Source organism: Scophthalmus maximus, chromosome 20 (assembly GCF_022379125.1).
Source record: "Scophthalmus maximus strain ysfricsl-2021 chromosome 20, ASM2237912v1, whole genome shotgun sequence".
In the NCBI taxonomy this organism is placed as follows: domain Eukaryota; kingdom Metazoa; phylum Chordata; class Actinopteri; order Pleuronectiformes; family Scophthalmidae; genus Scophthalmus; species Scophthalmus maximus.
In genome coordinates this window covers 4,108,484-4,132,186 of record NC_061534.1, presented here as the reverse complement: position 1 = coordinate 4,132,186, position 23,703 = coordinate 4,108,484, and the positions used below count along the sequence as shown (strand labels likewise).

The window sequence follows — 23,703 nt, the reverse complement described above, 5'->3', positions numbered from 1 at the left end:
TCCGAATGATGTCTGGGTCTTGCGGTTCCCTCTATGCTGCAGGTTGGTGGCTATGAAGAGGGTGCATATGCAGTTATGAGGGTCCCTCACAAGTTGCCTGGACACTCGAGGAGCACATTGTCATCCTCAGACGTACAGTACAGACCCCAGTGTGTGAGAGTGAGAGTGAGGGTTCACTGCGTTCGGACAGGGTCGCTGTCCGTGGTGCTGAAATGGTACGAGCGGAATGCAGCCAGGGACTGATTCCACACACACACACACACACACACACACACACACACACACACACACACACACACACACACACACACACACACACACACACACACACACACACACACACACACACACACACACACACACACACACACACACACACACGAGTTAGGAAAGAATTCTGCTTAATACTTCCCTCACCAACCCCGTATTGGGAATGCAGTGGTGCCTAATAGAGAGCCCCCCTGCGTCACCCCGGCTGCCTGTATTTAAGGAAGAAAATGGGCAGCTGAATTTTTAATGTGCACCGCATCTGCTCTGCTTCGCTAATCTATGTCCCCCCCCCCCCCCCCCCGTCTTCCCTTTCAACCTTTAATGTAACTCGCACTGAAATATACAGTACATTCTCAATGAGTTTGCTTTTGAAAAGCACGGGGAGGTTCAACTGCTACAACACGTTTAACTATTTATGAAGCATAATCGTTTATTAAACCACCCCCCCTCCCTCCTGTATTAGCAGAGGTACTCAACAGTGAAATATTGTATTTATAATCACAACTATATCTGCCAACTATAGTTTCACATTCACAAACGTGTATGCGCTCATTAAAGGTAAAGCGCCACAATCGTCTTAACGCCCCCCCCCCATACAATGAACAATGGTCAAACTTAGCACCAGCTGGAGCAATTACATTTGAATTCCACAAATCTGCACTACTTTAGCTTCTTTATACGTGAAAAGTAGGACACCTGAAAAGAAAATTCATGTCCTCTAGCACAGGGGCTTATTCCCCGCAGCACCTCTCAACACTTAACTAATCACTGCCACCAAATCCCCCCCCCCGACTCACCTCATCTTATATGATATTCATAACCCGGTATAGCAGGTCAGCTTTGATAAGCCTGTGCCTGTCACATAAAATGCCAGTAACGTCTGCGCCTATGACGTGTCTTCTTCTTCACAGTAATCCTGTCCTGATGAATTGGCTGTTTTGTCATGTGTATTCATTTAGTGTTCCACCCCTCCATCTATCTGCCCCAGTGTTGGTGACCTGCGTTTCCAGAGAAACCTTTTCTTTTTCTTTTTTAAATGGAGCCAGACGTTCTCCAGCCCCACCTTCAGACGTATATACCATCTTGCACCGCCGCCGCTGCCTCAGGATCTTGCGTCCATGCAATTTGGCTGATGACTTTTTTTTTCCCTTTTTCTTCTGGATGCCATTCAACAAGCGGAGGCCATTCTTGCTGACAGCGCCGAAAACAATTAATACACCGTGAAGTTACGGAGACGCAGTCGGCCCGCAGGTTTTACGGCTGCAGATTTGGATTCTCGTGAACTGAAGCCGTTACACTCGCACCTGTTTCCACAACCAAATGAATGACATCTGCGTGTGGTCAGGCAGCGGTATTCATCTCTTGCGACATGTAAAAAAAAAAAAAGGGTCATCAACAGAGTGCTTTAGTTTCAATGGAGTTTACAAAAAAAAAGAGGAAGAAAAAACTTTTCCCTGGCTGCAACTGTGTTGCCTGGCAATATCCACACGCTGAAACAGGTCACAAATGTTAAGGCCTTGAGTCATTTCAGTAGTGCTGCTTTCTGAGTTCTATTCATATCAAATTGCACAAACATCCTTCTGATGCTTATTGTAGTATTTTTTTAATTTTCAATTTTTAAGACAGGCTTCGTAAACATTAAAGTCTCCACACAGAATGTCCAAATGGAAAATGAAATAAAAACAATTCTGAAATGGCAATGACATTGGCATTGACCTACATAGTAACGTGTTTACTGTAATGTATATATATATTCTTAGGAGAATTAACATAAGGAATAGCTTGCATGGCGAAGCTAATGAACATCTGAACGCATGACTCAGCGACTGATAATGTAGCTGAAAGTAGTTCACAAGCGTAGAGGCAACGGGCAACATTCATGCCCCTAGTGGTTACAAGTGGTATCGTCGTTGTATATTATGTGTGTATATACATACATATATCTTATTCTATCAGTCACCTTCTCCGACTTCTTTTGTTGCTCAAGTTTTTTCTGTCAATTCGCCTGTTGCTCCACCGTCTGCTGCCCTTTCCAGATACCGGGAGGTCGCTTATACTCTCTTCCTTGCTTTGGTACCCAATGGGCGACGCGGTTCCTTTGTGCCTGAAATCAAGTTGTCTTTCTTTTTTTTTTTTACACGAAAAAATGCGTCCCGGTGGCCAAGAGAATAATATGGTGAAAGAAAGATTTACAGGGGTCTGATATAAACGTGGGTAGTGTCATTTATCTATCGCCATAACATTGTGTAATCAGTTGTAACATCATAATGACAAATTCAAGCCCCGAAAGTTGCCTACTTCTGCTTTAAGTAAGGCTGCTTTGAACCAAACAGCTGTACAGGAACATCGGTCCCACTAACCATCACTGACAAAGCATCATTTTGATAAACAAATTTAAAAAAAATAGTTTTTTACAGAATAATTGAAATAGTGTATAAAAAAAATACATATGGATTCCAAATACATAAAAAGATGGATGATGAATCTATGAATTGCTCACTGAGCGGTTCTCCTCGGTGACTATGCTGAAGGTATTTTCAGGCTGTCCGCGGGGTGAGAGACGGCTCCGCTCCGTCCTTCCCATGTTCACATTAGACTTGGACTTGTTCCTTCTACCATACTTTTTTTTCTTCTTTTCCCATTTCCTCCGATCTTAAGCCTGGCAGAATAATCTTAACTCCCCCCCAAGGCAATTTGAGTTTCTGGTTTCTCGAGTTCACCTGTGAATGAGGATCATGGAGCAAACATCCAGGGACGGCGCATGCGGAAAATACAGAGTCGTGCGAAAAATAAAACTTAATTTTTTCAACTTCTTTTTTATTTTATTGTTTTTTTTAGTTTGTGTGTTATGTTTTTGGCACAAATAATGTTACGATTCCAAGGTTGCCACAGCAGATGTGGTGGTTGTTGCACGCTCCGTTTCGCAGGTCACTTCCATTAACCTTTACCCCAAGCTGGGTTTCAATCTGGATGGCAGTGTTGCACACTCACTGCAGCGCAGGGTTGGTGGCTGAGGTGTTTGGGAGTACATCATACCAGACGCATGTACAGTGCCTGCATCGTGTTAAACAAGCAAACGTGTTTGTACCGATCTCTCACACACACACACACACATGCACACGCACACTTACAATACCACATTGTTGTTTCATAGGTCTTCAAAGTATCTGTGACACGATTTTGTAAACCATGAATTGTTAAGAGTCGCGTTCTGTTCAAAAGAAGCATCTATTAGCAGACATGTTTTTTTGTGCCAGCGAGTAGCCCAGTTGCGTCACTAAGGCGGATGACGTCACAGGCCTACAAAGCCGGTGAGATTTAAAAAAGCAACAAACACTTCGCACAACACTGCATGAACAATTTCAGGTGGAGGTTTGTTAAGTCCTCAAGGCTTCCGGTAGCATTCTTTTGTTTTTACGTCCCAGTGCCTTCTCTGATCAGTTATTTCGGCGTTATTGATTTGTGTCAATGCGCGACAGTCGTCTCCAGTTTGGCTCCGAATAGCAGCTACAATCAATCAGGAAGTTTTAAAGTGTCAGTTAGATGTTCAAATATTCCTTGCGTGATGTCGGATGTTCATGTCTTTGCCTAAAATCAACTTGAAGTGCTACAGAACAGAACTTTTGAAAAACATCAGGTCGTCATCGGTTAATGTGAAGGAAAAAAATCTTCTTGGAGTCAGGTGTTGTTATGAATTTGGTTCGACTTCATATATTCAGTCTTAGGATTTGTTCTCAAGTTTATCCGGTGAATTGCAAATTGGATCCACAGTTAAGGACAAAGATCACCTTTGGCGTCAGTCAAGGTTTTTGAGAGAATACAATGTTTTCTCATAATCTCATCTGTCTGAAATCATCTCGTATCCTCAGATAATCCTGATAATATTGGAGCCAGTTATGTGTCCCTCCAGTGTCTGTAAAAGCTTGTGATATCGCTAATAATCCACCTGCAGGTTTGTGATAATTTATCTCTTGCCAGCTTGTGCTACTCCACATGTGGGTATCTGTTGAGATTTATATTTCATTTTTTATGTAACAAGAGGGAAGATAGAGACAATAATTGAACACTGGGACTATATATTGAGATTTGCGCAGGCCTTTCCTTTCTGCTGTTGCTTTTCCTATCCCTGATTTTCTTCTTTAGACTCTTTATTTGATTTACTCAGACCTTAATAAGGACACAATAATAACTGTGTCTGTGCCAGACATGAAAATGCTAAATTTTGCAGATTCAACACTTTTTCTTTGGGGTATAAGAGTGTGCCTTTCTTCCCTACCTCCGTGTTTCTCCCTCCCTTGTTTTCCCGACTGCTTGATCCCATGCCTGCTTCAGTGTGTTTTGTCTTGGCAAAGATGCGAGAGATAAGAGGTGGGCATCTGTGTATGGTAGTGCCTCGCCATCTGTCAACCGCCCATGGGGTCTCTGTGGACATAAGCTCACATGGGTGGAACATGGGGAAGGCGGCGAGTTTTCACTGGGGTTATTCGACACAAATCCTTTTCACGAGTTAAAAGAAAATGTAAGAAAAGGGGACAAGACAAGGTTTTTGGGGTTTTTTCTCCGCAGAGAAATATAAAGGACAAACTTCCACATAGCCGTGACGTGATCCCACGTCGGCAACACAATGGATAAATACAGTCCTGCATTATGCATTCGATTGCCACCGCGTCTTTCACACGGGCATCCTTTTACAACCGTACGGGTCAAAAAGTAAAGTCACAAGGGATGTCTGCTATAATGCTCTCGGGAGACGGGGGAATTTGCATAATGCCAGATGATAAGGATCTATAAACCCGGCAGATCAATGAGGTCCAATTACAGGCCACTGGAGTTTCTTATCTGCCTCAGTTTAACTTTGTGCCGCCTGTGGTCCCTCCACTTTCATTAAATCCCCAATGTGATTAGGGGCCGGGTGATTGGCACGGGGAGATTATCGCAGGACGCGATCGCTGTTTCGCCTGCTTACTTTTGTGTTCAAAGACACAAGAAAACGCATCCTCAAGGACGTTGGTTCATGCAGTAGTCAGTGACAAATCGTATTCTGTGCCCCACCCATTGGGCCATTATCATAGTGTCTCATTAGTTCTCATAATTTGAGCAATTTGAAAGAGTCTTTTTATTTGTGACCTTCGCTAAATGAATACATCCCCAAAAGTTTTTTAAAAATTACCGTTACGTTTTTCGGGTTTCTCCCCACCTTGCAGTTTTCAGGGGGCCTCTGGGAGGGCTGCGAGCTGCACCTTTGTTAAAGAGCATTCACCTGTGAGAGAGTCAGAGTCATCCAAGGTTATAGCCAGGAGGCATCGGGGGGGAAAACTGACTCTTTTTTTTTTTGCAAGCTGACACAAAAAAAAACCCAAATACAAACCTCTACATATTTCCTGAAAAACGTCCTGAGCACATTTGTTTCACACCTCCCTTTCAACTACATTTGTTATTCCGAGCCTCATGTACCCGATTCATTTGTTTGTTTGATGTCTCCCATTTGTGACTGTCATCCCAGATGAATGAAATCGCCTTTGACAGCCGAAGAGAAATAAGGCTTTTCATCCTTTTTCCACTTGACTTGTGGATCGCACCACATTCGGGCGCGAGCATCTCCTTCTAGTGCTGAGGAGGAAGAGGTAGAGTAGGGGGGGGGGGGGGGGGGGGGGGGGACACAGATTGCGCGCTACCATGGCACTGTAAACGCAGTGCCATGGTAACACACTGGAGGCGCACAGATTAGAAAGAGCTCCGAAAACAGCGCTTCCGTGTGACTCAGCGTGTTCGGCCAATTACTCAGCATGCGGCCCCGCCCCCCTCCCCCTCGACACACCCACTTTGTGCCACATTGCTACAGTGGCGGTGGCTCATCACACCCGGTCCCCCCCCCCCCCCCCCCCCCCCCCATCCCGCTCGCTCCCCTCGTTCCTCTATTTTTGGCATCAGAAATTCTGGGCACGTAGGCCTCAGCACAATGTAAATTATTCAGCCTAGCTTTTTCCAGGGGCTGGGAGCGAATCATAAATCGCAAGATGGTCTCAGGCTATTTCATGCGGGCGACCGTGGTTAAACACCAGTGCACAGAATCATTTTCGAACCCACACAAATATAAAGGTTTCATTACTTGAAGCCGGGTGAGGGACTATTTGATTTTTGGACGTTTTTGCGATATGGCCCCTTTTCGTTGCGTTCAAATGTGAATCGTGCGCTTGCAGTGTGCGACGCAACCGCCGATTTGCGGCTCAGCTTCGAAAGACAAATTCCTGTAGATGTTAATTAAAACCCTCAATTAATGCAGAATATCTCTCAATCCTTCTTCCCATCCATCCAAGATGATAATAATGAAGTCAGCTCCAGCAGGTAAAATACAGCCAATACTCTGTGGGACCGCTGAGATTGGGAAAACGAAATAGCCAGGTGCAATCATGTGTTTTACTTCCAGACTTGTAGATATTAAAAGTTTTGTCGGCATTTATTAGCTCAGATACTATGAGCTAAAGGAGCTAGGGCAACCGGGGGAATACCACCTCCTCTTTCAGCGATGTTGTCTTTGACATTTCATGGCATTATTATTTTTTTCCCCCCATAAAATACAGTCTTTGCCGCCATATAATATCTGGCACCACCGCGTTCCGGGAGCTACGGTATAATGAGGCAAGTTTGAGACGTGTTGCTTCGGGTAGAACCAACTTCTCTTTGTCTTATTCGGGGTTTCTGACTCCTAGTGTGTCACGCCGGCGCCGGGACACGGCTCCACTGTTTGCCCGTTGACTTCTTTGACGGTGCGAGGAGGAGCGCCATGAAAAATGGGCGGAGGAGGCCGGTCTGGTGTCGGGGCACAGATGCCAGAGCGAGGAGGCGCTCAGCGGGGCGGCATCCATGTTTATCGTGAGGCAGTTTGCTGTTTAATTACACACCGTGGGAGTCACCTTCCTCAGACCTCGGAGTTCACAGGCTCGGGCCAAGGGCACAGCATTCTGCTTTTTCGGTGACCTAGATTGGTGTGGGGAATACGGAGACACGGACACAGAACAAACACACCATTGAGCATATTTTACAAGACAAATCTGTGAATTTCCTACTTGAGGCTATTTTAACCTTTACCCATACGTAAACATGACCTGTACCTAAAACCTTGCAACCTCTTTCAAACAAGCCGTGAAAACAACACCCACATACTGAATAATTGCCTTTTAAACTGATGTGATCTGATGTGTAGAACTTATTGGAATTAATTTGCATATATACTCGCTCAGTCGGAATATTAGCATTCATTTTTATTTGTGATGCTGGCTACCTGATGAATATAAGTGAAGCACTCATAGTCTCCACCCACTCCTGAGAAAAATATCCATCTCCTAAACTGCTGTGATCCATCTCTTGGTTTCAATGCTTTAAAGCAAGCATGTGCATTTGTAATCAAACGGACAAATGAAAAGTATAATTCATAAGCCGTCAGCTCCAGGTCTCTATCTTGTTTTCGTTGCTACAGTTAGTATAATTTCGGTTGAAATTTCATCAATAAACTAGTTTCCATGTTCCAGTATGTCAGATAGTTCAGTAAATTGACGCCTGAAAACAGATTCTCTTTTCACAGTGTGATCAAATTTGGTCTGGTAGAAAAAATAGTCAACGGCATTCTTTTGAGCCCAGAAATAATACATAATAAAGATGAAATAGAATAAAACTGTTGTGGCAAAAATATCTCGTGGGCAACTCTTAATACCAATGTAGTCTCCTAGAAATTGTACCTCTATAGAACTTAACTACAACAGGAAATGTTATTACGGCCGAATTCGATTACTAATAACGTAACAAGGATATGTAATGTCAGACATTGTGTCGTTTGGTTTTCTTTACCACCAAAATATCTGATCTTGCACGACAATATCCACCTATCATTATCACATGGTTTTATGCTTATGTTTAAGCAATATTATATAAATATAAAGACTGCAGTTCCGTCCTGTCACTTCCTAACCTTGTTGGGGTTGTTGTTGCCTCAACCAAACCACAAAAGACAAACCAGAGATCAGGGTTTGTATCGGAGTGGCAGTTGTTTTGCTTCGTGCACCCACCATCTACCAAAACCCGGCCCATACTGCTTCATTCATTCATTCATTGGGGAAAAAAAAATACAGTTGCTCTGAACATAATCCAGGCACTGATTTTTGCTGTTGCAGTTTGTTTGTACAGAAACATAATTTCGAAGAGATCGGGCTGCTCTTGATGGCTTTTTGTGTCCACAGACCATTACACCGTGTAAGTCAGAAGAAGAAGAAGAACAACAACAAAAAAGATACAACGGAGTTGAAGCCTTACAAGATGCTTCAGGTTTGTTTTGCTGGGAGTGTTGTGAGGCGAAAAAGAAAATGCACTTAGCTTTTCGAAACGCGTGTAGACGGTGAGAAGAGCCGTTTCAGGTCAAAACCAAAAGCGGCCACGGACAGAAATACGAGCGCAGGCGGCGGTGACCGAAAGATGCACACGACAGTAAACACACCCTAATGAGAATTATACTGACAAGCAGCGGCTGATGAGTTCGCCCATTCGGTGTTAGTGAAATGTTTCCCTTCGTACTCAATGGGCTGCCTCGTCCTTGGCCTCTCGTGGTCGCCATGGCCACACGCTCCGTAAGCACTCGTCCCTTTTTCGCAAGTCCTCGCCGCTCGCCCCCGTTAATTTACACTAATGATTAGTCAAGGATAAAGAAAGCGATTGGCGCTTCCCAACACATTGCTAACAAGTCGAAAGAGGCTCTCACCCCACAAAAGATTAAAGGCAAGGCTCTTTTATACACTGCGGAGCGAAGACCAATAAATCCTCATTGATGCTCCAGCGGTGTAATTATCACAGGACCCGGAGGCAGAGATCAAATCGCTGCGCGCTATTGACAAGAGCAGCCTGATCCAAACAGGTATGTTGGATCGGGCCACTGGAGGAGGCACGGTGAGGGTTTATCAGTTTGACTTATCAGTCCTTGATAGCTTTAAAAATCGCACTACCCCTCTTCATCCGCCTCCACGGGGCTTTGTCATATCCACTGGGCCGAGTGATACATATGATTTATAAATGTGGTGAGCAGATTCAATTTGAACACTAATCCACAGGGACGGGGTAAGATGATTAAAGAATAGTGGCAAAAAAAAGAAAAGAAGAAGTGCTGGTGATATAAGCACAAAATGTGAAAGAGCAGGTAAAAAGAACAAACATGTACAAACATGTGTTTCCATCAATGCATGAAACGTACAGATCTGGATGAAGGGCCTCACACGCCGCCATTGTTTGTCACCAAAATCTATTTTTGGTGACAAACAATGGCAACAAATGGCAAAAAAAAAATTTCATAGCATGTTTCACTAATGCCAAGCAGCATGCATGCGCACAATAAGCTTTTTTTTTTTTTTCCTCCTATAATGCTATAGATTATATGTTGAGAAGAAAAAAAAACCACAGCTCAGGGGTTTTGAATGACAGCATTTCCACACAAATCCCAGTTTGGTGGGGTTTGCAGCCCAGGAATAAGAGGACAACAAGATAATCTGTGAATGGCACGGAGAAAAATAAACAACTAGAGAGAAAAAAGGAGAGAAAGCAAGGCAGAGAGAGAGAGAGAGAGAGAGAGAGAGGATTCTTCCCTCCTCTCATTCTCGGGGTGTGTGGTGCGTCTGCTCTGTATGCGTTTCCCTGCCTCCCTATAGGACGGCAGTGTTTGTGTGCACGAGGCGCTGATGATTTTTTTGACAGCCAGGCTGTATCAGCAGAAACAAGGCCTGTAAATTGCAATGGTTTCAGATGCCTTGCACAAGTATTGACTGTTAATATCGTGGGCTGGAAAAATGCACGGGGGGGCAAAAACCAGACGCGGAAATGTGTGCGTGTGTGTGTTATCTCGGGACGACGCTGTAACACCACGGGCAAACACACGTGTGAACGAGGCCAAACATCGATATACATACGTCACATTATAATGCAAACGTGCATGCTCGACTTTTCACGTCTTACATGCACGAAAACATACGCAGAGTGTGTTCAGGCACATAATGTATGTGCACCCGTACACCTTCATGCTGGCACCTGCCGCGCATGTATTAAAAGTCTTTGTCTTGCTGAACGTGACGCGTTGGTTTTGCTTGTACTTTTACTGAATATTCACCGATTCTGCACATTCAGGCTCTCCCTTGACGCGGCAGGGCAGGAGAAAAAAAACTTTGGGCCGAACGCTTAATGGCATGCACATTCGCCGGATTTGTTAAACCACTTATGCGCTGTTTTTAAATGCGGAACACAGAAATCAATCTTAATTTAAAGTTCAACACGATAGCCGACACACTTTTTTTTTTTATTCAGCCAATATTTCCTCGCGGCCCACTAGCTGTCGGTTCTTAAGAGAAGTGCCATAGCGACAGCCCCTACGACTCACAAGCTTTCTCCAAAATCACTTACTGCCCCTTTAAGTAGAAGTGCTTGAGCGCAATGGTGGACTGGAGATCATGTGCTGTGGGGAATATATTCAAAAATGGAACTGAGTTACGATAAACATGGTGTTTGCCCCCCTGAGCCAATCTGTACTGTATGTCTGGACCTTCAAGTAAAGGGTTCTGGAGTAAAGATTATCCCTTTGGGACATACTGAGACAATCCATCCCTTCATCCCACTCAAGTCATCAACAGCTGATCCGGGAGTGAAATTGGGACAAATCAGTGATGAGATGATCTATGTGATATATATATATCTATATATATAGATATAGATATATATATAGATATATATATATATATATATATATGAACATATTCTTTATCTTGAAATAGAACACAGACTCTGCAGAGACTCTTTTCTGAGGGCAAGGTGAAACCTGCATGTTGTGCAATGTTTAATTTCTCTTCCCCTTCCGTTTTTCTTTGGCTAACACGGCGAGATTCTAATCATCAAAATCAAGCCTGATTAGAATAAAGTCAATATTAGGGACTTGGATCAGAATCAAACGGGAGCAAGAGCAGTGTGGGAGTGGTTCTCTGTGGGCAGTAGTCAGTAACCGACTCTGTCCAGCTTGCTATCAGCTGTGTGCGTGATATCTGCGTGCAGTAAAGCCAATAAAGCAAAGTGTAGGCCGCGTGCAAAATGTATCTACCTCCAAAATCCAGTAAGTGCTAATCTTTGAGACTGGGACGGGGTTAAGAGGCTGCAGATCCCCATCCGTTTTGCGGGGATCTCGGCATTCTAAGACATCCGTTAATACTCATTAATGGGATACTCGCAGGCTTAAGGTTGAGGCTGATCTCTTCTAGTGGGTTTATGCTTCTCTCTCTCTCTCTCTTTCCTTTTTTTCCTCTCCGCAGCCATCTGGGCCGACCAATGAGTGGATGATGAAGCAAGAATACTGCCAAGGTAGTGCATCAGAGGCTTTGCCAGGATTTGAAATTTGTTATTATTAGACAGGAATACATCCAGGAGTTCATTTTATCAAGTGAATTTGGAGCTTTACCGCAGGGCAGCTTGATTTATCTTTGAATGTTTATCCTGCATAGGGACTCGTTGGCACGGGGCCGCAAACCCCGATGGGATTTTGTTACCTCCTTGCGCACCCCCGACTCATAACGCCCGTATCCGTCTGAATTCACGCCGTGGTTGCGTTCCTGGGCATGGAGAAGAGGGCGGGGGATACAGTTGCTGCCCTATTTGTGTGCACACTGTCCTAAAGCTGGTCATTAATTTTCATTAAGTGCCGTCAGTAAGGACCATTAACCAGGCTAGAGAATAATCACCTCCCCAGAGTGGTGACCCGCTTATGGCACAGGTAAGGGTTAACAGAAACAGCCCACCTTCGGTGTAAGCATTCTGCTATGAACCTTGGTTGCGTTTTTTTTCTGTGTGTATCTGTAACACCAAACTGGTAAAATACTCCTCTGATAAGGGTTACAAAAGGGAGAAAGGATTAAGCTCGTATTTCTGTTTGGTCCCTCGACGTACGGAAAGAATTTCCCTTATCAAACAAATGACAGGATCACAGACGTAAGTCCCACTTATCGGTTTACGATTTTCTAGTAACATTGTTTGCATTCGAAGAAAAAAAAGTGTCACGTTTTGGAAATGCCCACTTTAGCACGTCGGCGCATGTTAACGCCTATAGTTTGACCCTAATCTAGCTGGATAAGAGCATTATCGCCCTGTGTGTCACACTGCAGCTGTAATCACTGGGATTACAGTGAGAATTATGTGAGCATTTTTTTTATTTTCTTTATCGAATACATCTTTTAAGATTAAACCCGCGTGTTCAGTGATGCTCTGGCGGCAGTGACGGTGTCTTCTTTTATCAGCATCCTATCGTCAAGTTGGCGGAATCCTCTGGAAATACTGGATACTCTCATAACCAATGAGAGTTTCCAGCTTAAACAGTGTGCGAACTATAGGCATCGGGAGGAAATGGAGAGATTGAGGCTTTTGATGCATTTTACAAAACATTACAAAGACTTATATTTCAGTTGTTGTTGTTTTTTTACTATAATACAGCAGAATTGTTTTTCTTGTCTGTTCAAAAAAGGTTGGTGGTGGTGGGGGGACAGCGGGTAGTAGAGGCAGTACGTCCGTTCTTGTCTGATAACACCTTTGTGGACTGGGAGCGGACTATGCATGGACCAGAACTGCTCTGCTCTGATAATCCTCTAAAATAGGACAGTCCCACTGAAGGGAGGAGTAAATAAGTTTACATGTAATATAAAACACAAGGAAATATGAAAAATAGAAAAAAAACATATACGATGTAAAACCGATGTATACGAATAGAAACTGTAACCAGATTGCGCATGAGACGTTGAGATTGCGCAGATGGAAGATGAGCATCGCACTTTAAATTAAGTTAAACATCCGGGGCAACTTTAAAAGAACTTTTGGAAACAAGACTTTGTTATAAGAGCCCAGTTGCTTCCTCTGCTGTAAGTATAGTGGCTGTGCTACACCGTCGACATATTTGTCTTGAGGTTTTGAAACCTTGGTAATCTCCAGGGTGATAGAACAACTCAGCGGAGAGACTGGCTGGGAGCGGAAAAGGTCAGGTCCCGGTGAGAAAAAAAAAAAAAAGAGAGAGTGGCATTTCCTAGTCGCCGTCTCGGAAAAAAACACCCCAAAAAGTTAATTGAAAAGTTGCACCTTTCAACTTCTCGAGAGTTTTCCTTGAACTAAGTCACTGGAAACGGCCACAGGCCCCACATATAACTCGTATTAACGGGATCTGTGTCTGAAATAGTTATTTGGATGATGACATCCGTCTGTTTAATGCATTCTTGTCATTTTGATTGTGACATACACTATATTATGAATGGATCTTTTTTTTAAAAACGTAGCATATATGAATATTTATAGCATATGGTCTCGCTGATTGCATTCACACCTCCTCCAAATGTGGTCAGATCCTCGTGCCTGATGAACGTGCTCATGCGTCAACACCTGGGAGATACAGATGTGTCCGTGTCTGTTATGTGGATGTTCACTGCCAGATGTAAATTGAGTGATAAAAGATCACTCCACAGACGCTCTTGTGATTTCACAAAAAGGCAACGGCCACCTTTTGCAGAAAGACAGAGGAATGCCACAACGTACTCGATAACAAAGCCAATACAATCATATTTAGTTATAACATCTATAGGGATGTAACACTGTCTCTGAAAATATATATTGGTTTCAGAGTGAAAACATTGTGGAGTGATATGCATTTTCCCAATGTCTGTTACATTACATGTGCCAACAAATCCTTGAGCTTTGACACAAATACCACACGTCTTCCCTTTATGTGTATAAAGATGGACATGGTCACCGGGTCCAGAAAATGAAGCCAATGCTGAAGTCTGTGTTCTCTTGAATCACCAGCAGGGGGCGACTCCACTGGTTGCAAAAAGATGACTCTACTTCTCCCTTGATTCATAACGTCAGTAAACATTTTCCTGAGGAGTTCACGGTCCCAATCGCTAGTTTCAAATTTCCCGCCAATACAGCATGATGTTCATTTTGTAAAGTGTGTTCTCATTTAGAGTTAAATAGACGACATGCATTGGAGCGTGGAAACATTGTGATTGACATGGCTGCAGGTGCAGGCTGGGGCGCTCAGCCGACGAGCTCTCAGTCAGAACTCGAGGCTTCCAAAAAAAGGCAGTTCGCAAAAGCCAATGGGTGACGTCGCGGTGGGGTTGCCACTTGGTCAGTACGGATATACTGGACACTGAACCCACCTACTCTAGACGTTTAAGCAGCAGCTAGACTTTTCCAGATGGCGGGATTTTTGTTTTATTTTTCGTTCAGCCTAAAGGTTATGTGAACCTCATAGATAGGTTTTTCAGCATCTCTAAGATAATAGGTGCACTGAGGACACACTGAATGCAGAGAACAGATTGCAGCGCATGATATACTGTACTAAGGGGCGACCTAGCAGCTGACTGTGTCCCTCAATGATGAATACGGGGGGACGTATAAACCGAGCCCACTCATTCTTAATGCACATTATGTCCAATCGACCGCTTCCACACTGGGCCTGAACTGCGACAAGCTTCTTCATAAAGCAATTGATATAAAAAAATAAAAAAGAGAGAGAGGGAGAGAGAGAGAGAGAGAGAGAGAGAGAGGGGGGACTGCTCAAGGAAGCCAGTGGGAGCTAGAAGCAGATGTTTCACACCCGAGAGGGTAAACATCATTTGTAGGGCATGAAATTGATTCAAAGCTTTTTGATGGGGGAAAGAAAGGAAAGGGAAGAGGGGGAAAAACAACAAAAAAAAACATTTAGGTAAAATGGACTCAACTGTAAGTTTATTCCCAGGGCTAATTGAAAAAGGAAATGGGGAAGATATAGAAAACACACGTCCTTTGATTTTAATCGGAGAGGGTTTCCGTCTTCTGAAGATCCGGCTCAGGTTTCGCAGGTTAGCAAGTCGCACCGATGTGAGTCGATGATATGGAGTTCATATAGAGACTGTGGTTTGAGGGGAGGCGACATCTTCTCACGGTACGGTGAGCCGCCAAGCCCGAGGCTGCGTGAGAATAGGCCTGATCTGAGAGCTAAAATCACCGCGAGAATAGAATAGAAAATTTAAAAAAAGATACATTTACCACAAAAATCTGTCATCTTGCTGGGGCAATATTTGACTTTTTTTTTTTTCCATTGTCGTATTTAGATTTTTACAACACTTCCTTAAGGTTGGGTTAAGACAGTGGTCTGGTTTTAATACTGGTGTCATGGTTGTGCGCTTTGTTCCCCCCCGTCTTGCCTCACCCACCCAGGCCGCCCCCCTGGCACATTTGCAGACATTGATAAATGTAGGCTTGCACTTAATTTATTCCCAAAAAATACGTCGCCTATGAACATAATCCAATTTCCAGCTTCCTAGTCGCACTTTAATTGTATAGAGACATCATTTCTATGAGACAGGACTGGATAATTAAGACCAAACGAGAACGGCAGCATGGAGCCATTTTCGAGAATATTTTGTGCACTTAAAATCCAATGTTTTTTCCAGCGTTTTCAGCGGCGGCGTCGACTTCAGAGGGCCGGACCACCTGAGGCTGCACCACACGCGATCCCAGGCCAATGCTCAGTTCTCTCCTCAGCAGTCCCCGTGTAATCCCAGATCAAAGGTCCCAGAAAAATCAGGACGGATTCTCTCGGGCAACATCAGCTGATAAGAAGCTCAGTTTATATCTCACTGTCCTGCGAGGTTCGCTTTGGGAAAGGCTCGCAAAATTCGTCGCGGTATTTTTGTAGTATTTCATCATTGCCGGGGGTATTTTAATTTATATGGACGAATCATGATCTGGTTATAGTAAAAGACACAATGTAACTTAGTTCCAACAAAAGTAGAACTACCACGAGAGCAAACCCACACATCCATGGTGTCTTTAGAGGTATTGCGGAGGTTCATAGTGTCAGCATGGTACACTTGCAATGACAAAAGGTATAATATTCACCATGTTCAACAAGCATAGCTTAGTTAAGTTTGGCCAAGCAGCAAATATTAGCAAGCAAACATTGAGATTGTCACAATCAATTTGGAGGGATTCATCTCGGAAGTCATCCTAAAAGAGGAACGTGTGAATGTCTGCACAAAATTTCCTTTCACAAACAAATGTGAACCTCATGGTGGCGTTAGAGGGCAAAGTCAGAGGTAGTAATTAAGATTAATCCGCTGCTTACCAAAAACGGATCAGTGCAAAATGTTGTGCCGACCCATCAGGTAGATATTGAGACGGTTTATCTCCACGTGTGAAATCGTCTGAGTGAATCAAATGTCAGCGCACGTTTTCAGAGCAATCCATCCAAGAGTTATTGAGACGAGGCCCACGCGGTGGTCCGACCTATACTGACATACAGGCTCTTAGTGTGGCTCAAATTCTCCTTCGCCTCGTTTCCATTTGTCTATGTTTTGGTGTTATGGAATTTGGGTCCTTCTTTTCAATCATGCTAATAGTCCACTGACCCCACAGATGTACATTTCAAACCCTCGGGGTGGTCCTCCGCTTGAGGACGATGGCATCAGATTAAAATAAAAATAAAAGATAAGAGATGTTTGACCAACACTGTGTTTGGCGAAATGGGTAGAAGACCCATCTCTTTCATCTAGAGCCTTTGCAGATCAAACGCAGCCTACAGGGCGGCCCGGCCAACTGCGGTGTCATTTTCATCTGGATCTGCTGTCGGGTTTCAGGTGTGGACTACAAGGTGAAAAAATAAAACAGAGAGTCACTTTGTTGGACGGCTGAAAGTTGGACATATGCGAGTCGGCGGAGAGCGGTGGCTGAGCAAGACAGCCTCATTTGGATTTCTCACGGGCTCCGAGCAGATGTGCCGAGCAGGGGCTGTATTTCTTAACTCAGGGAAAAGTAATGTGACGTGTCACACAGGAAAAACCCTGAGTTTGCCAAACACAGAAACATGCACTGACCAAACACACGCGCGCGCACACACACGCACTGCACCGATCCACGACCGCGGCTTGTTGTGCTGTAAATCTTTGCCCTCTCGCTGGTCTATTAAGATATGGAAAGCTCCACATGGGATTTATACAGTCAATCTATTTTACTGTGCGTTTTGGTCTCATGCGCTGCCGTCAGGTTTGTTCCTTTAAGTGCCTTATCAGTTAAATGCAGCTGTGATGGACCTCGAGTTCAGCTGCAAAATTTGAACGTAACTTTGGTACGAACAGGCAGCGGGAGTATTGCATAGGTGTACATTGAATATAAGCATGACAGACATAATGCCTTGACTAACTTGTGCATTGTCTGTATTTCGACGTTTACAACGAAGTAACGACAGTTACGATGTCTGTCATTCACTTTGAGATCATTTCCCATGTGTCACGCCACCGGTGGCAACGCAACATCCTAGAATATGCATCTTCATTATCTCATCTACACCAGCCTTGTCAAAATGTATTCTGGAGAAAAACTAAATATAGGTACTGTATATGCAAAATTTTTAAACATATGCGACAATCAGTCTCTTCTGAGTGCAGGTTGCCTGTCAAGGAAAGCGAACATATTGATCTGATATGACAAAGAACAACAACCATGGTCATAAACACTGCCATTTCCTTGCAACAAATGTGAAATATGGACTGTATTTGGTAAATGGAACTATATTAATATAGCGTTTTTCTGGTCTAATTGATCACTCAAAGCATTTTACAAAACAAGACACATTCACCCATTCAAACACTGTCGGAAGAACCATCAGAGGCAATTTAGGAGGAAGTGTTTTGCCCAAGGACACAACGGCATGCGGACTACATTTGCTGTTCTCTCATTTATAGAAATAGATTTTTCAAAAAAAACTAATCTGAAATGGTTGAAACTAGAAATGCAGTTTGAAACAAATTATTTCACCTTTAAGAAAGGAGATATTTTCCACGCTGCAACACATACTGTAGCTGCAGTAATAAAGACTGTGCCGTGGACCGGGTAACAAAAAAAAGAAAAAAAGCCTATTACACTCTGCTGTGCTTTAGTGAAATATACGATGAAAAGCCAAGAAAAAGGTGAAAGCCAAATCTCATTTCATGAAAAGAGTGGTGCGCCGCTGGATTGCGTATATCTGTGCCTCCCGTAGGTTCTCGGTATAACCGAGTAAATCCAAAGGGCAGAAGTGAGCTCCCAGATCAGCGAGCATTCCAGATAACTTTAAAAGAGATTTCAAAAAAATAAAAAAATACCTTACGCACCAGGGTCAAAGAGGTCGACTTTCACAGAACTGTGAGCCGTCACGTTCTCAACAGCAACTGTACGAGATGGCTTTCGCGATACACTCTTTTCACTCATCGAATTTCAACTGCAAATATTGTAATTGAATCTGTACCGCCAGATAGTTTTTCCTTTTTTCCCCCCACTTAAGAAACTAACATCTGTTCATTATTTCATTCAATTTGGGATTAAAATGCAATTCCAAACCACCCCGGACATTTTAGGGGCCACGCCTCAGTACATTTACAGGGGAAAGGGGGGGGGGGGGGTTCACAAAATCTCGCAGACATCAATGATACAACAAATGATGTCACCAGTGCCGCCTTTCTCATCCTTCCCTCCGCTGACGGCTCCGACCACAGCAGCTTAAGCGAAGCATGACACATTTTTGTCTTGAGCTACTGTAGGCAAGTGGCGTGCATTGGGGAGATTCGTGTTTTTTTTTTTTCTCACTCTTTCAATTCAAGTGCACGAAGGTTGTTGTCAGAAGAAACCAAAGCACTCACTTTTCTGTTATGTAATGATGTTTAAAAAAAATTGCTGTGAATGCTTAGACACACGCAGCTCGAGAGAGAGAAATTACATGAATACAAACACATCATGAATATATAAATATATGATAAATATGAAACTTGACAATCATGTAAATGTACAGTACACGCAGCACCTGAAGTAGTTCTCAAAGTGAAAGACGTCAAGTATTTCAATTAGTAACTATCGAGCCCAACCGATATGGATTTTTGGGGGCCGCTGCCTATATCAATATTAGGGATTACAAGATTTCCAATACATCGGATATATATATATATATATATATATATATATATATGAATTTGTCAAAGATTCCTTAGATGTTGTTATCAAACCTTTGTGACAAAGAAATGGAATTGAGGTTTTTATATATTTTAGTTTAACCATAAACTTTATCATGAATAACAAGAAAACAAACACAACCAAATATATAGAACTTAAACTTATAATAAACATAAATTATTTCAAGTAAAATGTAAACATGAATGCACTTTTTTTCTGCATCGTTTATTCTCTACAATAAAATATTTCATATCGGTATATTATCAGCCAACCGATGGATCGGTCGGGATCCATTTACCTCAGTGGCATTCGGGCGATACCTGAGCCATTTTGTTGAAGTTGGTCCAGCTGCTTAAGAACTGGAGCCAAAGAAAAAAATATATATCATCGCAAATAAAAATGGGAGGCACGGGACCATGAAGTCAAGTGTCAGCCCAAGCTGGCATCCCTGTGTCCGTCGCACTGCAGGGCTGTGTTGCAGATCAGGAGGGGGCACATGGACGGAAAAGGAACATGCTACAGATTAAACGGTGCAGGATATGAGGGAAGACTGAAGGGGGCCAAAGGTCGCGCAGGATGAACACCGTGGGGCTGAGCGAGGAGCAGCAGCCGCAGTCAAAGTGACAGACTGAAAAATACAGGGCCCCAGGGCACATGGGAAACCATACCTTTGCTAAATAGCAGGTTGATATGTATCCGATATCTGTTGGATGCTTTCTGAGAAACACCCGATACCACACAGATAATAGTTTTTTGCAGATTTAATTAATGTTTTGCGCAGTTGGATTTACCTGTTAATCAACTTATTACCACCACCACCAGTGGACATGCAGGGATCTTGATGCGCTGGAGGCGCTGCCAGCATTTGACAGTTGGACAGAAAGCAGGGGGATGACATGCAGTCCTCAAGTGCAATCTATTCAAGCACTGTCGCCTCCAAACTGTTTTGCTGGTGGAAATGAGCTGTGAATGAACGCAGCACGCACATAGAAACTTTAAGTCACGGCTTAATGTTTTTTTGTACAGTGTTGGAACAGTGTTCCTGTTACATCTGCATCTTTGGGAAGATTTGTGCAAATAAAAGAAGACATGTCAACAGGGGTTGATTCTGTATCCTCATTGATTTATTACACTGAAAAGAGAAAATAGTTTACCAATTTCAATTGGAAACACCCAAATGAATTAAGTTTAATAAAACTTAAAGCTTTTAATTGTTTTACCTTGTACCTAACTTAATTCAATTGTTACCAATTGGAGTTTTTTTTAGTTGGAATAACTTTCATTTTTCAGAGTAACGCTGCTATAATTAGTATTTTATCTCGTGAGATAAAAAGCTTAATCATTTATAATTATCATTAAACACACCAAATGCAATTACACATAAGATTACGGCAGCAGACGAACGACCGTGTGAACGCGTTGCGGCTCGTGTTCTTTTTAAATAAAATTCATTGTAAACTTGGAAGTTCAGCGGACTGAAAAATCAGTTGTTTGGCTGCTGCATTCATCTTCCTGTTGACAGGACATTTACAGTGAGTGCTGGCATTTAACTGGGTATTACCCACCGGCAATATCAACACCCTGTCACCACCACCACCTCCACCTCACCCTGTCTGGGTCACCTGAAACTATACTTTTCATTTTTGTTTTGTTTGTGTGTGTGTGTGTGTGTGTGTGTGTGTGTGTGTGTGTGTGTGTGTGTGTGTGTGTGTGTGTGTGTGTGTGTTTGTTTGTCTGTAACAGACGTTCACTGAGCCAAGGACTTTAATTGCCACGTGTGTGAGCGGAAAATTGAGAATAATCACAACCGCCAATCACTCCGGATGAAATAACAGGATGGAAAAAATATTTTGTTGGGGTTTTTTTGTCGTGAGCCAAGGGGCGTGGGGCCGGGGACACAAAAGACATATTAAGAAAGAGTGAATCGAGTGGAATTCAAAACAAATTCAAAATGACTAACATCGCTCAGAAAGTATAGCATGTCATGGCGGAGCCATCCGTCACATTCCCTCCCGTGCTATAAAGTCAAACTTGTGAAAGTTTTCACTTCCCGTCTTCCCCTCAGATGATAAACTGAGGGGGGAGGACAAACGGAACAGAGCCCGGATCGATACCTCCATTTACAACATGAAAATTACCTGTGTAGATAGAGAGAGAGAGAGAGAGGGGAGAGGAGGAAAAACAAACCGATAATCCTCCGACTGTCATTCCCCTCGCACAAGGGGGAAATCAATCACTGGATGGATTTCATACAGTGTGCAACCGCGGAATCCACAATCGTACATCACACAATAGGAAGCCCCCGGGTTCACCCCGGTCGTGCGGCGTGGTGGTAAACATACAAACAACAACAACAACAACAAAAAGGTTCTGGCTGTTATTGGAAACCAATTCAGGAAACGTGTGTCTTTTCGTCTAATGTAGCTGTTGAAAATAAAAAGATGGAATATCTGTGGGGCTTTTTTATGATTGACTGAGACCTTTCAAAGATAATAGCATGTCAAGTCAAATTAAAATAGAAAATATATTATTCTAGGCTCCAGTTGTTTGTCATATTTAAACTCTCGTCATCTAAGAAGACAATCACTGAAAGTTAAAGATTTGAATCATCAGTCAGAGACGCCCCGAGTCGCAAGTTTGCTCCTGACGACTTCTCGCCCCCCTCCAAGAGGTATAGCCGCAATCCCAGTTCTCCTTTCACACAATCCTTTCACTACCGCACCGAGTTGGTCCTGTCCACTCGGTGAAGACGCCGAGCGACCGGCAGGTACAGGCAGCTGTGGACCCGGGCCCCGGGGGTCGAGTCTGAGCGAGACGAAGGCAGCTGCCACCTCGGGTAGAGCGGCAGCTGCACGGTCAGACTCCGAGATAACCTTATCTCCTGCCCTCCTCCTTACGGAAGTGGTGAATTGGAAGCTCCCTGACTTTGTTTGGTGTCAGCGGTAAAGAAAGAAGAATGATTGTTTCTGACTGCAGTTGAGACAAGGTCGACGCGGTGGCATGACCCTCAAATTCTCCTTCACCTTGTTTCCATTTGCCTATTTTCTGGTGTTATGGAATTTGGTCTTTGTCCAACATCACGCAAATGCTGATACTGTATATGAAAGATACATCTCTATCTATCAGCAAGTTTGAATATGTCTAATTGGTCATGAAACCATAAACACATTCGTTGGGTAACTTGGCTTTCTTACGTGAAAATTGCTGCCACCCCTGAATGTCAAACCCCGTTCAAAAACACCCAGCATCCGAGAATATATATCTTAATATATATATATATTTTTTATTTTTCGTTAAAGCATCAACTGTTTCGGTTCTCCTTCAAAGCAGACTGAAAATAAGTGCAGACGAAATGACACTTCAAACCAGCTGTGAACTTTTGAACCAGTGCCGTGGTCAAATAATTCATAACAACACGGTTGCGATGCAGCAGCTCCGGGGGGGAAACTGTGCGACAGCCAAGTGTTCTTTGTTGGGCCTGTACTGAATCAGCTATGAAAATAATTTAAAGATTTCTTTTCTTCCCAACAGCGCATCCGCTCTCTTCTTCCGTTCCGCCCTTCACAATAAAAGCCTTAAACTTAAAAATCACTCGGCATTATTTGCTATGACTTTAAAAACAGATTCCTGTTAAAACTTCTATTTATGGCTTTTCAAGAGGCGGGTTTAAGGTCGAACACACTGGAGGGAAAGAAAGAAAGAAAGAAAGAAGAAAAAAAAAAAAGACGCGATTGCGCTCACCTGCGTTCTCCACGTGACCGTGACGGCCTCGCAGCTGCTCCGGTGACGTCATCGATCGGCAACGCGGGCGCCGGGCGTCGAAGTTCGAGGCGGAAGCCGCCACTTTTGCCGCTGCCAAAGCGGACTCCAACAAGGAGGCTGGATGCTGGACCCCGGACGCGGACCCGGACCCGCGGAGCTGTTCTGGCTGGTGGAGCAGCGGACCGGAAGTAGCGCACCTGCGGTGCTCTTCGCGGCTTCCTGGGCAAAGGAGCGGGAGCTGCGGCGGATTGAACGTCTCTCTTCCCTGGATCGGTTCCTCCTCTGCTTCGGGGTCTCCGATGCCCATAATCCACACTGAAGTCAGGGTGAGTTGTAAACGCGGACACAAACGTCGAGATGCTGAAGTGAAGTGAATGGTTTTTTTGTTGTTGTTTTTTGGGGCTTTTTTTAAAAGAGCGCGCAAAATGAGCTTGGCCAATTGAACGCGTAGGAGCGGGTCACCTGAGCAGTCAGCTGATGTGGGCTGGCCATAGAGCTGTGCTCAATAGAACCTCCAGTCTGTTTTGTACATTAGTAATATAATGTGGTCAAGTCTGCAAGGGGGAGACACACTGGCAGATCATCAGATGGCTGACAGATGCCTGAAAAAAATGTAAAAAATAAAATAAAAGGCCTTTTTTTTCCTGCTGTGAA

General features: G+C 43.6%; 1 long non-coding RNA gene across 1 annotated transcript; it reads right to left on the bottom strand.

Annotated features, from left to right (window-relative positions):
* Nucleotides 1-909: 909 nt before the first annotated feature.
* LOC118284922 lies at nucleotides 910-23,155 on the bottom strand. The gene is made up of 5 exons (XR_007030215.1): nucleotides 23,029-23,155; nucleotides 7,173-7,248; nucleotides 5,441-5,530; nucleotides 4,547-4,692; nucleotides 910-3,324 (listed from the first exon to the last, which is right to left on the bottom strand). It is a non-coding gene; the product is annotated as an uncharacterized LOC118284922 (long non-coding RNA).
* Nucleotides 23,156-23,703: the final 548 nt, after the last annotated feature.